We start from the raw sequence: 12,634 nt of genomic DNA on the forward strand, positions 1-12,634 counted from the left end.
TGAAGTTACTTTTTCCCCTCAATGTATCCAAGTGTTTTATTCCCCTACAAAGATAAGCAAACAAAATCAGATACCCCATTCCTCCTCCCACCAATGTTTTATTTGGTTTACCAGTGTCAAAGAGCAGGATATTAAAATGATTAATCTATATAATTCAGGCCTTAAATGACTGGGCATTATGGGATCTGAACCCCTACTTCTCTCTCAGCTGTGGATGTGACAATACTGCAGAGCACACACAATACTCAGTCACAGAGGTCAGCAGACAAGTCAGCTACCGACTTGTTGCTTAATTTCATAGCTAAGGCCTCACTTCCGTTCTGATTGCTCTGACCATGCTGGGAATAGGTGTTTAGGAAAACCAACTGAGTGAAGAACAGGCTCAAAGACCCATCATCCTCAGTGACTTGGCCAAACTTCCCAGTCTTTGATTTGCATTTTGAAATGACTGCCAGTGAGGGTTCTTGGTCATCCTGTTTCTACTTTCTATTCCTCAGCCAATGTTTCATAAGAGAAAATGCTCAGACAGAAACTTCTTAAATTCTATGGGCTTTTGGTTTATCATAGTCAACCTTCCAAATAATGTAAATCTTCAGTTACAGAGTGATTAACATAAAACTGTATGTTCCCCTTCTGTCTTTGGTCTTCTGTGGGATTTTCATTCCTCTTTACTTCTATGTTGTAAGTATCACAAAACATTGTTAAGATCAACTGAATAATCAAAAGACCCACATGTATCCTTATTATGGATTCTCTTATTTTGTGCAGATTTGGATTTACATTTAACATCATTTAACGTTTTCTCTCATGCAGATATGCTGGTGTGATGAATTCTCTCAGCTTTTGCTTGCAAACTTTATTTTCACCCTTTTTGGGTCTGAATATAAGATTCTGGGTTGACAAGTTTTTGCACTTATAAAACTCCTAGATTTTTATAGCTTCTGGCTAGAAGTTAATATTTCTTTGAGTATTTGTGTCTGCTGCATTCTCCCTCTGAGTATTATAAAATGGTTAAAATTATTTCATTGATTATATTTATTATGGTATTGCATTATATAAGGGCATTTTCATACAAGTATGTTGAGTGTATTTCATACAGTGCATGTTGAGTGTACTTCATACACTGTAAAGTATATTGCATACACTGTATGTTAGGTGTATTTTATATACTGCATGTTGAGTTTATTTCATACAATGCATGTTGATTGTATTTCATACAATGCATGTTGAGTGTATTCCATAAACTGTATGTTGACAGTATTTCCCCCTTAAACTTCCCCTTTGCACTTAACATCTCTCTATCCTCTTTGTTCTGCCTAGACTTTTAATATCATTCTGCATCCTTTTTATTTTATGTATTTGTATAAACTTTATGACCTACACATAAGAGAAAACATGATAACATGTATTTGAAACATTTTATTCACACCTTCAATTGTATCCATATTCCTGCAAATAACAATGTTTTTTCCTATGGCTGAAAAAATTTATTGTAAATATATATTGCACTTTCTTTTCTTATTTTCTTAAAGAAAGCATTTAGGTTATTTTATTGCTGTCTGTGTGGACGCACGGCATGCATGCAGAGGCATGATGACAACCCTCTGGAGCCGGTTCTCTCCTGTTACCTCCACTTGAGCTATGAGGACGGCACTTGGGTGGTCAGGTCTGTGTGGCAAGCATCTCTACCCAATGAACCATTTCCACTGGCTCATACCACATTTTATTTATCAGTTGTTCTACTTCTGGACATTTAGGTTGATTCCATCAGTTAGCTTTTGTGAAGGGTGCAGTGATACGCATTATTCTGCAAATGTTTCTGAGATACAGTCACTTGGAGTCTTTAAGGTAAATATCTAAGAGTGACATTGATGGGCTAAATTGTAGACCTATTTTTAGTTTAGTTCTTTTGGGTAAGGGATTCTTCTATCTCCACCTGCCATCTCACTATGAGAGTTCTGGGATTACAGATGTGCACCTTGGATTCTAGGAATCAAAACTCAGATTCTTACACTTGGGCAAATGCTTTTACCTGTCGAACCAGTGAACTTCTCCTCAGCCCCATTTTTAGGTTTTTGATGAACTGCCTTACAGACTTCCACAGACTAGCACAGTCTTCCATAGCCAGGGCTAGTTCCCATTCTCAGTCGTCAAATCCTACCCAACATTTCTTGTCATTTGTTTTCTTGATGACTGACATTCTGACTTGGAAAGAGATGGAATATCAATGTAGATTCAACTCTCATTTCTATGTTGGAATTGAGTTGAACGGTTTTTCAAAAGTTCATCAATTATTTGTAGCTTATCTCTTGAAAAATGTTCATTCAATTACTCAACTTATTGATTGTATTGTTTGATTTCTTGTTTAATTTTTAAGTTATTTGTATATTCTAAGTATTAATCTTCTGTCAGCTGTATGGTGGTTAGTAAAGAATTTTCTCCCACTCTGCATTCATTCAATTATTTTCTTCTTTTGTACTGAAATTTTATTTATTTATTTTTAATTCTCCAAGGTCTCATTAGTGAGGAGTTGTCATTAGTTCCTAAGTGACTGGAGTCCTATTCAGAAGGTCCTTGGCTATGACAAAGTTTGAAGTGTTTCCCTACTCTCTTCTCTTACATTTTCAGAGTTTCAGACCTTACATTAAGGTCTTTGATATATTTGGAATTGGATACATTGGTAGATAGAGATCTAATTTCAGACACCTAGTTTCTCCAGCCCCATTTATTAGAGAAGTTGTCTTTTCTTCAGTGCATATTTTGACATTTGTGTAAAAACCCAATGGCTTTAGTAGTGTAAATTTATCTCTAAGTTGTCTATTTTATTCCATTGATCTTGGTCTGCCTTGTGTGATTACCATGCTGTTTTTGTCATGATTCTACAGTATAACCTGAAATCAGGTTCAATGGTGCACACTTTTAGTATTAGACTTTTTTGGACAGGACTGTCCATCTTTTGTACTTTCATGTATCTGAATTAATTAATTAATATTTCAATAAAGAGTGGATTGCAATTTTGGTCAAGACCGAATTGAATCCTTAGATTGCTTTAGGTAGCACAGCTCTTTACAATATTGATTCTTCTAGTCCATTATCATGAAAGGTCTTTTCATTTTCTTGTGTCTTCTTCAATTTTGTTTTTAGTGTTTCAGAGTTTTCATTGTAGAAGTTTCACTTCCCTGGTTGAGCTTATTCTAAAGTATTTGCTTGAAGCAATTCTGAATGAGATTGTTTCTACATTTTGCTTCCCAGTATGTTTATTATTTTTGTACAGGATGGTTACCGATTTTTGTTTGTTGATTTGTATTCTGCTTTTTTGCTGATAATGTTAATCAACTCAGAGTTTTCTGATGGTGTCATTAGTGTTATGTTTAGAATTATGTCATCTATAAGTAAGACCATCTCAGTTTCCATCCTCTTTGTCTACCTTTGTTTCTTTTTCTTTTCTTTTTGCTTTAGTTAGATGCTAGGCAGCATTTTGAACTGGAATGTAAATAGTTAATGCCACTTGTTCCTGATTTTAATGGAAATAGTGAGTTTTCTCCCATTTACTGTGATGTTGGCTATAGGACTTTTCATATAATTTTTATTATGCTGAAGTGTGATTTTTCTAGGTGTAGACTCTTCAAGGCCTTTTATCATGAATACTGTTAGAGTTCAACAAAACCCTTCTATGCACCTATGGAGATAATTACATGTTTTCAGACCACAAGTCCATTTATATACATCTGATTTGTGTATGTTGAACTATCTTTAAGTATTTGGAATGAAGTCAAATTGATCATGGTGAATTATATTTTCTCTGTGATTGAATTTGGTTTGCCAAATTTAATTTGTGTAATCTAATTGCCAAAATTTACATATTTTTTGTTATTATATATTTATCTAGCTTTGGTATCAGGTTGATTTTGGATTCATAAGAAGATTTGGGTAGCATTTGTCCTTTTCTATTTTTATGAAATATTTGAGACTCATTAGGATTAGTTCTTTTTTTAAACATCTAGTAGCTCTGATAGATCTAGTGTACTAGGACTTTTAAGTGGAGTTAAATTATTTATTTATTTATTTATTTATTTATCTATCTATTTATTTATTTATTCATTTATTTATGTGTGTGTGTACATGCAGGTGCATGTGCATGTATGTGCATGTACATGTGTTGTGGTATACATTGAGGTCAGAATATAAGTTTTGAGAGTCATACTTTTTTCTCTGTATAAGTGTGGGAGATCAAATTCAGGTAGTTAGTCTGATTTCAGGCCAAGTACCTTTACCCAATAAATCATCTTGTTAATTCCCACTAGGATTGAACAAATAGTGTTTCAATATCATTGCCTATTATAGAACTGTTTAAATAGTTTATATGACATTTGTTTAATTTTGGTGTATCATTCGCATCTAGATCTTCATTTTCTTCTTTTTATTTTAGGGGAACATAAAATTTAAAGGTATGTCCTAATGATTTTCTGAGTTTATTGGTATTTATAATATCTTTCATCTTTAATTTTAACAATTTGGACCTACTCATGTTTTGGTTAGTTGGATCAGGGCTTATCAAAAATGTCAAAAAACCCCAAATATTTGTTTCTTTAAGTTTTGTATTGTGTTTAATTTTCCTTTCATTGATTTCTGAACTATGTCTTTCCAACTACTGATTTTGAGTGTGATTAGTTCTTTTTCCCAAGGCCTTAAGGTAATTTGCTGCTTATTTTCGATCTCTCCAATATCTTTAACAAAGGCACTTGTAGCTACAAACTTCCCTCTCAGGGTGGCACTCACTGTAGTGCATAGATTTTGGCACTTTTTAAAGATTATTTTTATTTTTGTGTGAATGTGTGTTTTTACTTGTGCTTATGTGTGTGTACTGTGTGCATGCCTGGTAACCTCAGAGACTAGAAAAGGGTGTTTCTTTTCTTGGAAGTGAGGTAATAGATAACTGTGACATGTGCTTGGAACTGAACCTGGGTCCTCTGCAAGAACAACAAGTTATCTTCTACACTGAGCTATCTCTTCAGCCCTGATATAACTTGGACATTTATTCATTTATTCATTTATTTATTTATTTATTCATTCATTAATTCATTCATTTATCATTTACTGCTGAGGTCTGTCTATTGGTGCAAATGGAGTATAGGAGGCACCAATTTTATTGTTTTGGGATTAATCAGTGTCTTTACATTTGGAAGCAAGTGTTTTATGAAATGGGATTCATTTAGATTCAGTGAGTATATGTTTTAAATGATAACATCCTCTTGATGTGTTATCCCTTAATAAGTATGAAGGCTTCTTTTCCTTTTCTGCCTAATTGTGGTGTGAAGTCTGCTTTGTCACATAGCGGTATGGGGATGCTTGTTTGTTTCCTAGTTTTGTTTGTTTCGGATGTCATTTTCCATTCTTTCCCTATAAGTAGCATCTGTCTTTGATAATTAAGTGCATTTCTTAGAGGAAACAAATAGATGGATCCTATTTTTAGATCCAATCTTCTAGTTTGTGTCTTTGTTTATGGACTTTGGAGCATTAATATTCAGAGTTATTATCCTGTCTTTTGGGAGTTTTGAAATAGTTGTTTTCTGTTTCCTCATGTGTTTAAGTACTCTTGTAATGTGGCTAGTTTTTTTTTTTTTCTGTACTGTACAGATGTGCCCATTTCTCCCTGCAATCCTCAGGGTCCCTTTAAACACCTTCTGTAGAAAGCCATTTTGAAGAGGGGTCTTGGCAGCTGTGAATTCCTTGAGGCTTTTTATCATGGAAAGTTTTTCTTTCTCCTTCAATTATAACAAATTAATTAATTGTATATAGCCCAAGTATATACTGTATGCAGTTGTCTTGTCTTCCGGTTGTGTGTTATAGTTTCACATACATTTTTCCAAACCCTAGTTGGATGTTAGCATTTCCATTGAAATATTTGCTATTATTTTATGGCCTTGTCTTTATATGTGATTTGCTTCTTTTAGTATATTTCTTTCTCCCCCTGTACTCTAAGCATTTTGACTATGACACGGAATGGGAAAGCTCTTTTCTCATCTTTCTTGTTTGTTGTTTTAAATGTCTCCTGTGGTAGTGCATGCATCTATTTTCCTAGATGTCAGTAATTTCCTATTATTATTTGAAACTTTTTTGAGTGCTTTTAACATGAAAAACTTCTCCTCCTCTCATATCTATTATTCATAGATTTGTTCTTTTCATAGTTTACCATAACTGTTGTACATTTTGTTTGTAACTTCTTGTCCTGGTTTCTCTTTCTGTTACTATGATATAAAATTATGACCAAAACAGCTTGAGCAGGGAAAGGTCTATTTTATCTTGCAAGTACAAATCCTTCATAAAGGCTGTCGAAGCATGAATTACAGTAGAACATATGGAGGGATGCTACTTAGCGGCTTGCTCCTCATGGATTGCTTACCTAACTTTCTCTATAGCCCAGGCCTACCTGCCTTGGAGTAGCACTGCCCACTGTGGGGAGGACCCTTCTCCACCAATTAGTAATGAACTAAGCACCTCACAGGCATGCTCCCAGGACAATTTTCTAATCAAGGAAGTTCTTGAGATGAATTGTCCTCTTCCCAGGTGACTCTGGGTTTCTGCCAAGCTGACAGTGGATAATAACAATGTCATTTCTTATTAATTTATCTTTGTGTGAATAATCTAATACCTCTACCTTATCATCAAGCTCTAATACTCTGCCCACCCTTAATGTGTCGGTAAAGTTTATGATAGAGCTCTGTAACTGACTAATTGAGTCTTTCATTTCTGGTATTTCATTTCCCCCCAGTATTTCTGTCTCTTTGCTAATTTTCGCTTTCATGTCCTATATTGACTTCCTTACTTCAGTGAGCTTTTATATTTTGGGAATTATGCAGGAGTTTGTTTGGTTCCTCTTTGTGCTCTTTAAACTTACAATCATTCCTTTGAATTCTTTGGGATGATTTTATCTGATTCATTCTCATTAGAGTCTGTTAGCATGGGATTAATTATTTGTGGAGGAGTTATGTTGCCTTAGTTTTTTGTTTCTTGTGTTGTGTGTATAGAATTTATTTCTTGGTTAAATATAAAAACACATAATTTTTTTCAGTGAATTTGTTTGCAATTTATAAGAGGGTAGGTATAGGTTTTAGGAAAGGTAAGAAATAATCTTTATTTGCTAAACTGATGTTCAGGGAGCTAGGTTCAGCCCTCAGCACTCTGCTAAAAGTATAACACTGACTGTAACAACAATTACTAAAAGAAGATAGGTTCCCTCTGAACATGCAGTATAGTCAAACAACAGCAAATCAGCCCTTAAATGCCTATCCTTTTACAGAGTAAAGGAATGTCAGTAGTGCAGTGTGCACTAAGGTATTAGTTACAGCTGTTACAAGTGCAGAGGAAGAAGACTAGTGATTACTGTTGGGTTGATAGAGAAGTTGAGGAGGGGAGAACAAATAGAAGAGGTGAAAAGTAAGGTCAAGGGGTGAGATGGGAAAGCTTCGAATAAAGGTAGAATGAAAACAGAGGGGACAAGAAAAAAATCTGGCACCATACAGAGTCCTACACACCACAAGGCTAGAATATGTGGACCTCAAAATCTAAGCTGGCCTGTGCTTTTTAGGATAGCCTGTCAGAAGGAAAGTGACTCCAGGTGGGTACAGGCTATTAACACTGCTTTTGCCCACCCACCCAAACTAGAATGTAAGATCCTATTGCTGAAGATACCACATTCTTTGATTATATGACATTTTTAAAAAGAAGAAAACTGAGTTAGAGATGGAAGATGATAGAAATATAAACACAGACAGACAGACACAGACACACACACACACACACACACAGAGAGAGAGAGAGAGAGAGAGAGAGAGAGAGAGAGAGAGAGAGAGAGAGAGAGAGAGAGAGAAAGAGAGAGAGAGACTTGGCTTGATCTTATTCTTTCTTCTGGAATCCCCATATGTTGGCAAATTCCTGAGAAGTCCTTCATGAGGTCAAGTGCCAGATGATAGTCACAATTGTATTGTTTTGGCCTGGTGCTGCTTGCATTCTAATGCTAATATTGGTTCCTCAAGACTGGTTGCCCCAGAGACAGAGTCCAAATTATGCCCCCAAATTATTTCTGATTAGTAAATAAAGATGCTGACAGCCAATAGCTGGGCAGAAGAGACATAGTAGGATTTAGGGTTCCCAGGCTTGGGGCTCAGAGGAGAACCTCAAGGGGAGAAGGTGGAGGAGGAAGGAGAAGCCACTGTGGAATAGGCGTGTCATGAACATGTGGCCTTGAGGGCTGGCCAGTTGGAGCTAAGAGCATCCCAGATGAAGCATAGTGAGGAATAACTGGGGCCTATCCACAGAAAACTAGATTCTAACATCCTAGAGTGTAGTATCTGCCCAGCTCTTGTGCTGTTTAAGGCTTATTGTAAATATAAAGGTTGTGGGTGTCTTTTATCCAGGAACTAAACGGCCAAAGGTGGAGTAGAAACCCCAGAATTGGATTAAACATTTCTACAACACACAACTGCAGGCCATCCTTTAGGAATCTATTGTGAATGCTGGTCACACCCTTGGCAGTCTTTCCCAGGCTTACAGCTTGGAACCTGCCTACATCCCCTTTAGACTTTGTCTCTGACCAGGTTCCCAGACTTTCATCTTGCTGAGTACTGCATGAAGTTCTGAATCAAAGTTACCTTTCCATGACATATATGTTGACAAATATGTATGTTATCAAAACATTCAATGTATTTTCAGCAATCTTGGTGGGTTTCTGTTTCTTATTTTTTCTTTTTACAAAGAGATGTTTCTATCGCAGAGTAATAGAAATACTATTACAGAGTAATAGAAATAGACTCCACTGAGCAGTCTGTCCAATCTGTCTTTTTATTAACATGTGTTAACTACATGCATATAATACACTTTGACCTTCCTCTGTCAGCATGCCTCTTTTAATTTAAATTACCCCGGTCATGGACTTAGTGCAAGAAGGCTGATTGTGAGCATGTATGCCTTCTTTGTTCTGGACTCCCTAAGCGTTTTCCTGTTCCTTTCTTCCTTCCCTGTTCTTATGTTGCTTCAACATTCAACTTCTCTGAGTGATTTATACAGTGAGAAAGCTTCTAAAGGATTCAAATTGTGTTAGGTGTTTCGTGAGGTTGTAATACAATTTTAGACAAAAGCAATTTAAGAAAGGAAGGGTTCGTTTTAGTTCATGGTTCAGAGGGATATAGTCCATCACGGTGGGAAAAACATGGCATAGTGTTGGGAGCAGGAATCCGCTAATTACATTTTCATCCAAACACAGGAAGTGGGGGAGGGGCTATAACACTCCAAGCTGGCCCACAGTGACCTGATGTACTTCCTTCAACAAGACTCTGTCTACCTCCTAAATGTTCCATGACCTTCCGAAACAGTATTTCCAACTGGTCACTAAGTTTTCAGATACGAGAGCCAGGAGAGGACATTTAGTATTCAAACCACCACACTAGCCCAGTTCTTTTTTTTTTTTTTCTGATTTTGCTGTCAAGCCTCTGGAATTGCTGAGCTGGCTATTTCAAGAAACGATTGTCACTCAGACACATCTTCAGTTTATTCTGAGGTGCTGTCAACTGCACTACACAAACACTTCCATGTAGCTCCTGTTATTTTGGCTTCTCTTTCTTTCTTGAAGGTAATTGGTTTCCAGTCTGCATACAATATTGTAATTGATATGTACAAGAAGTCTTTCTGTTTCTTCTTTAGTTCACTCTCACTGATCCGTGTCTTTATCAGGTAGGCAGTGCTTCTCAAGGACTTCACGTAGCATCTGTCTATGGCTGCCTGTCTCATCCTGTAAAGCAACCCCCCACACCCAGCTGAGGGTCCTGGTTATCCCTTCCGGTTTGCAGCCATCACTCTCTGGAGACAGCCTGATTCCTGACAACATCTGAAATCTCTGGGCAGTTAGTCAATCAGCTTGGAGATTGAAGATAAGGGCAAGGACTGGCCTCAGGACAGGCCTTGGCCTAGCTGGGCAGTTTACGGTGTCAGAGGCAGCTCTTTGCTCTCAGAGGTAGTGCATCAGCAGTCATCTCAGACCACCCTTAAGGCTAGAATCAAAGGGCAACTCATTCCCTTTCTGCCCGCAACAATAGAAAATACAAAGTGTTGCTGGCAGGAAAGGCCACACGAAGGGCATTTTTTTCTTTCCTTGCTAATTTTTTTTTTTTTTTGTCTCCAAATATCTCTCTACCTCTCTAACTCTCACCCCTGGTATTTCTCTGTAAACTCAATTTCTTTTGTTAAATCTAAAATTTAAAATTTCAATTTAAAATTCCTCTTCCTTCTGATTATTTTAGAATGACCACTGATTCTAACAGAACTGAGCTACCATGCTCTTCATTCCAAAGGAAATGACACAACACCTTAAAATAGTAAATTTATGGTCACTGCAGAAAGCAAAAATAGGCACATCTGTTGGTATATATCCTTTTGCAAATAGACGTGATTTGTTTTTGTTTTTTGTTTTTTTGTGTAGCCCTGGCTGTCCTGGAACTCACTCTGTAGACCAGGTTGGCCTCGAATTCAGAAATCCGCCTGCCTCTGCCTCCCAAGTGCTGGGATTAAAGGCATGCTTCATTTTTTTTTTAAAGCATCTTTACAGTTCTATCAAAATCATTTGGTGAGTGCAGACTAAGAGCTCCGGTGTAAGCCTGGCTCACCATAGACAGATAGTCGTGTTTTCCCCATTGTGGACATTTGTTACAACAACAAACTTGTGTTGATACATTATAATCTTCAGATGCTGATAGGTTATATTATTGATACAATATATCAGTGTCAAATGTCTTACAGGCTTGGTCAAGGTCTAACAGTGTGTACCCACCATCAGAGAGTCAGCCAATGTGTTTTCACTGCCATGAGTGACCACTGTGCTTTACCATTCACCTCTGGGGACCCTGTGCAGGTGGACTCACTCACTCAGGAACATGCATTTAACTTGTGCTCCCCAGAAGCTGCTCCTTCCTGGCCCCCAAGAATAAGAGCTCTAGAGTGTTTTAAGGTTCCTGGATCTTCTGTATGAAGACACAAGAATGGATTTTGGAGTCACAGACAACCTTAAACACATTTAAAGACAAATTGAAAGTGTGGCCTTAGCCTTCACTTTTCTCATGTGCAAGGAGAGAGGAAGGGAGACTGCAGGCAAGCTCACAGTTTGTTGTGAAGATTCAGGGAAGTAAAGCATAGGAGGTCACTACCACAGCCTGTGACTTAGAGTGCTCAGGAAATGGCAGAGAAGTGTCGCTCTAAAATGTCTTCACCTTAATGGCAAAGCCTAGTGTGAAAACACAACAGCTGTCATAGTAAGCGATCAAAATTAGTACCATCAATAGCTTATGCTCTAAAATAAAAAACTGACAAATGGGACCTCATAAAATTACAAAGTTTCTGAAAGGCAAAGGACACACACAGTCAAGAGGACAAAACGGCAACCAACAAATTGGGAAAAGATCTTCACCAACCCTGCATCTGACAGAGGGCTAATATCCAATATATACAAAGAACTCAAGAAGTTAGACCCCAGAAAAACCAAATAACCCTATTAAAAATGAGGTACAGATCTACACAAAGAATTTTCACCTGAAGAACTTCAGATGGCTGAGAAGCATCTTAAGAAATGTTCAACATCATTAGTCATTAGAGAAATGAAAATCAAAACAACCCTGAGATTTCACCTCATGCCAGAGGTGTGAGTTAGTCAGAGTGGCTAAGATCAAGAACTCAGGAGACAGCAGGTGCTGGTGATGATGTGGAGAAAGAGGAGCACTCCTCCACTGCTGGTGGGATTGCAAGCTGGTACAACCAGTCTGGAAATCAGTCTGGCGGTTCCTCAGAAAACTGGGCATGACACCTCTGGAGGACCCTGCTATTTTATATTGGGCCATGACAGCTTTGAACACAAATATAATCACATTAAATTCATACACAGAGTCACCAAAATTACACAACTCACATTTCATAGAGCATGTATGCATGTGTATTATGTTTTTACTAGAAAATGGAAACCTTACACAAAATGAGCTTATTTCTTGATATTCCCAATTGTGCCTTAACTTTGCTGATGGTAAGGGGTGGCGGGAAGGCACGGAGGCAGAGATGACCCCGTCTCTTTTTCTCTTGCTTCTGTTTTTCACATCATCCTGTTCAGGCAAACTGACTGGAACAACTTACAGTAACACACGCAATTGACAAGAGGCATGATGGGTGGGACTTGCTTTCTCATTTAGGTTTTTAGAACACAACTTCTTTCTTTCTGTAGGGAGAAAGTTCTGGTTTGAAGACTAAGGTGACTTCATCTCTCGGGGATGTCAGACTGTCTTGTTATTGTTTGGAGTCTTGCTGATGCTCCTCTGTCCACTGGAATTTCTCATCCAGTGTTGAAAACGCTCTACTGGGAGGGTAAGAACAATGGAGGCATGCACACTGAGCATATTCCCGCTGCCACAGGCAAGGTACATTTTCCACTGGACTTTGCTTACAAAGCAACAAAAAACTCCAGTGCAGAAATAGCAAATTCAAGGCCTTCTGAGGGCAGCTCTGTGTCACTACTGTGGTCGTGCATCTGTGATGCTGGTCCTGTCAACACGATGAGTTGGGAACGGCAGTGGTGATTTGTTACCGAGAATAATTTCATTCT

Source organism: Apodemus sylvaticus, chromosome 5 (genome assembly GCF_947179515.1).
Source record: "Apodemus sylvaticus chromosome 5, mApoSyl1.1, whole genome shotgun sequence".
Classification (NCBI taxonomy): Eukaryota; Metazoa; Chordata; class Mammalia; order Rodentia; family Muridae; genus Apodemus; species Apodemus sylvaticus.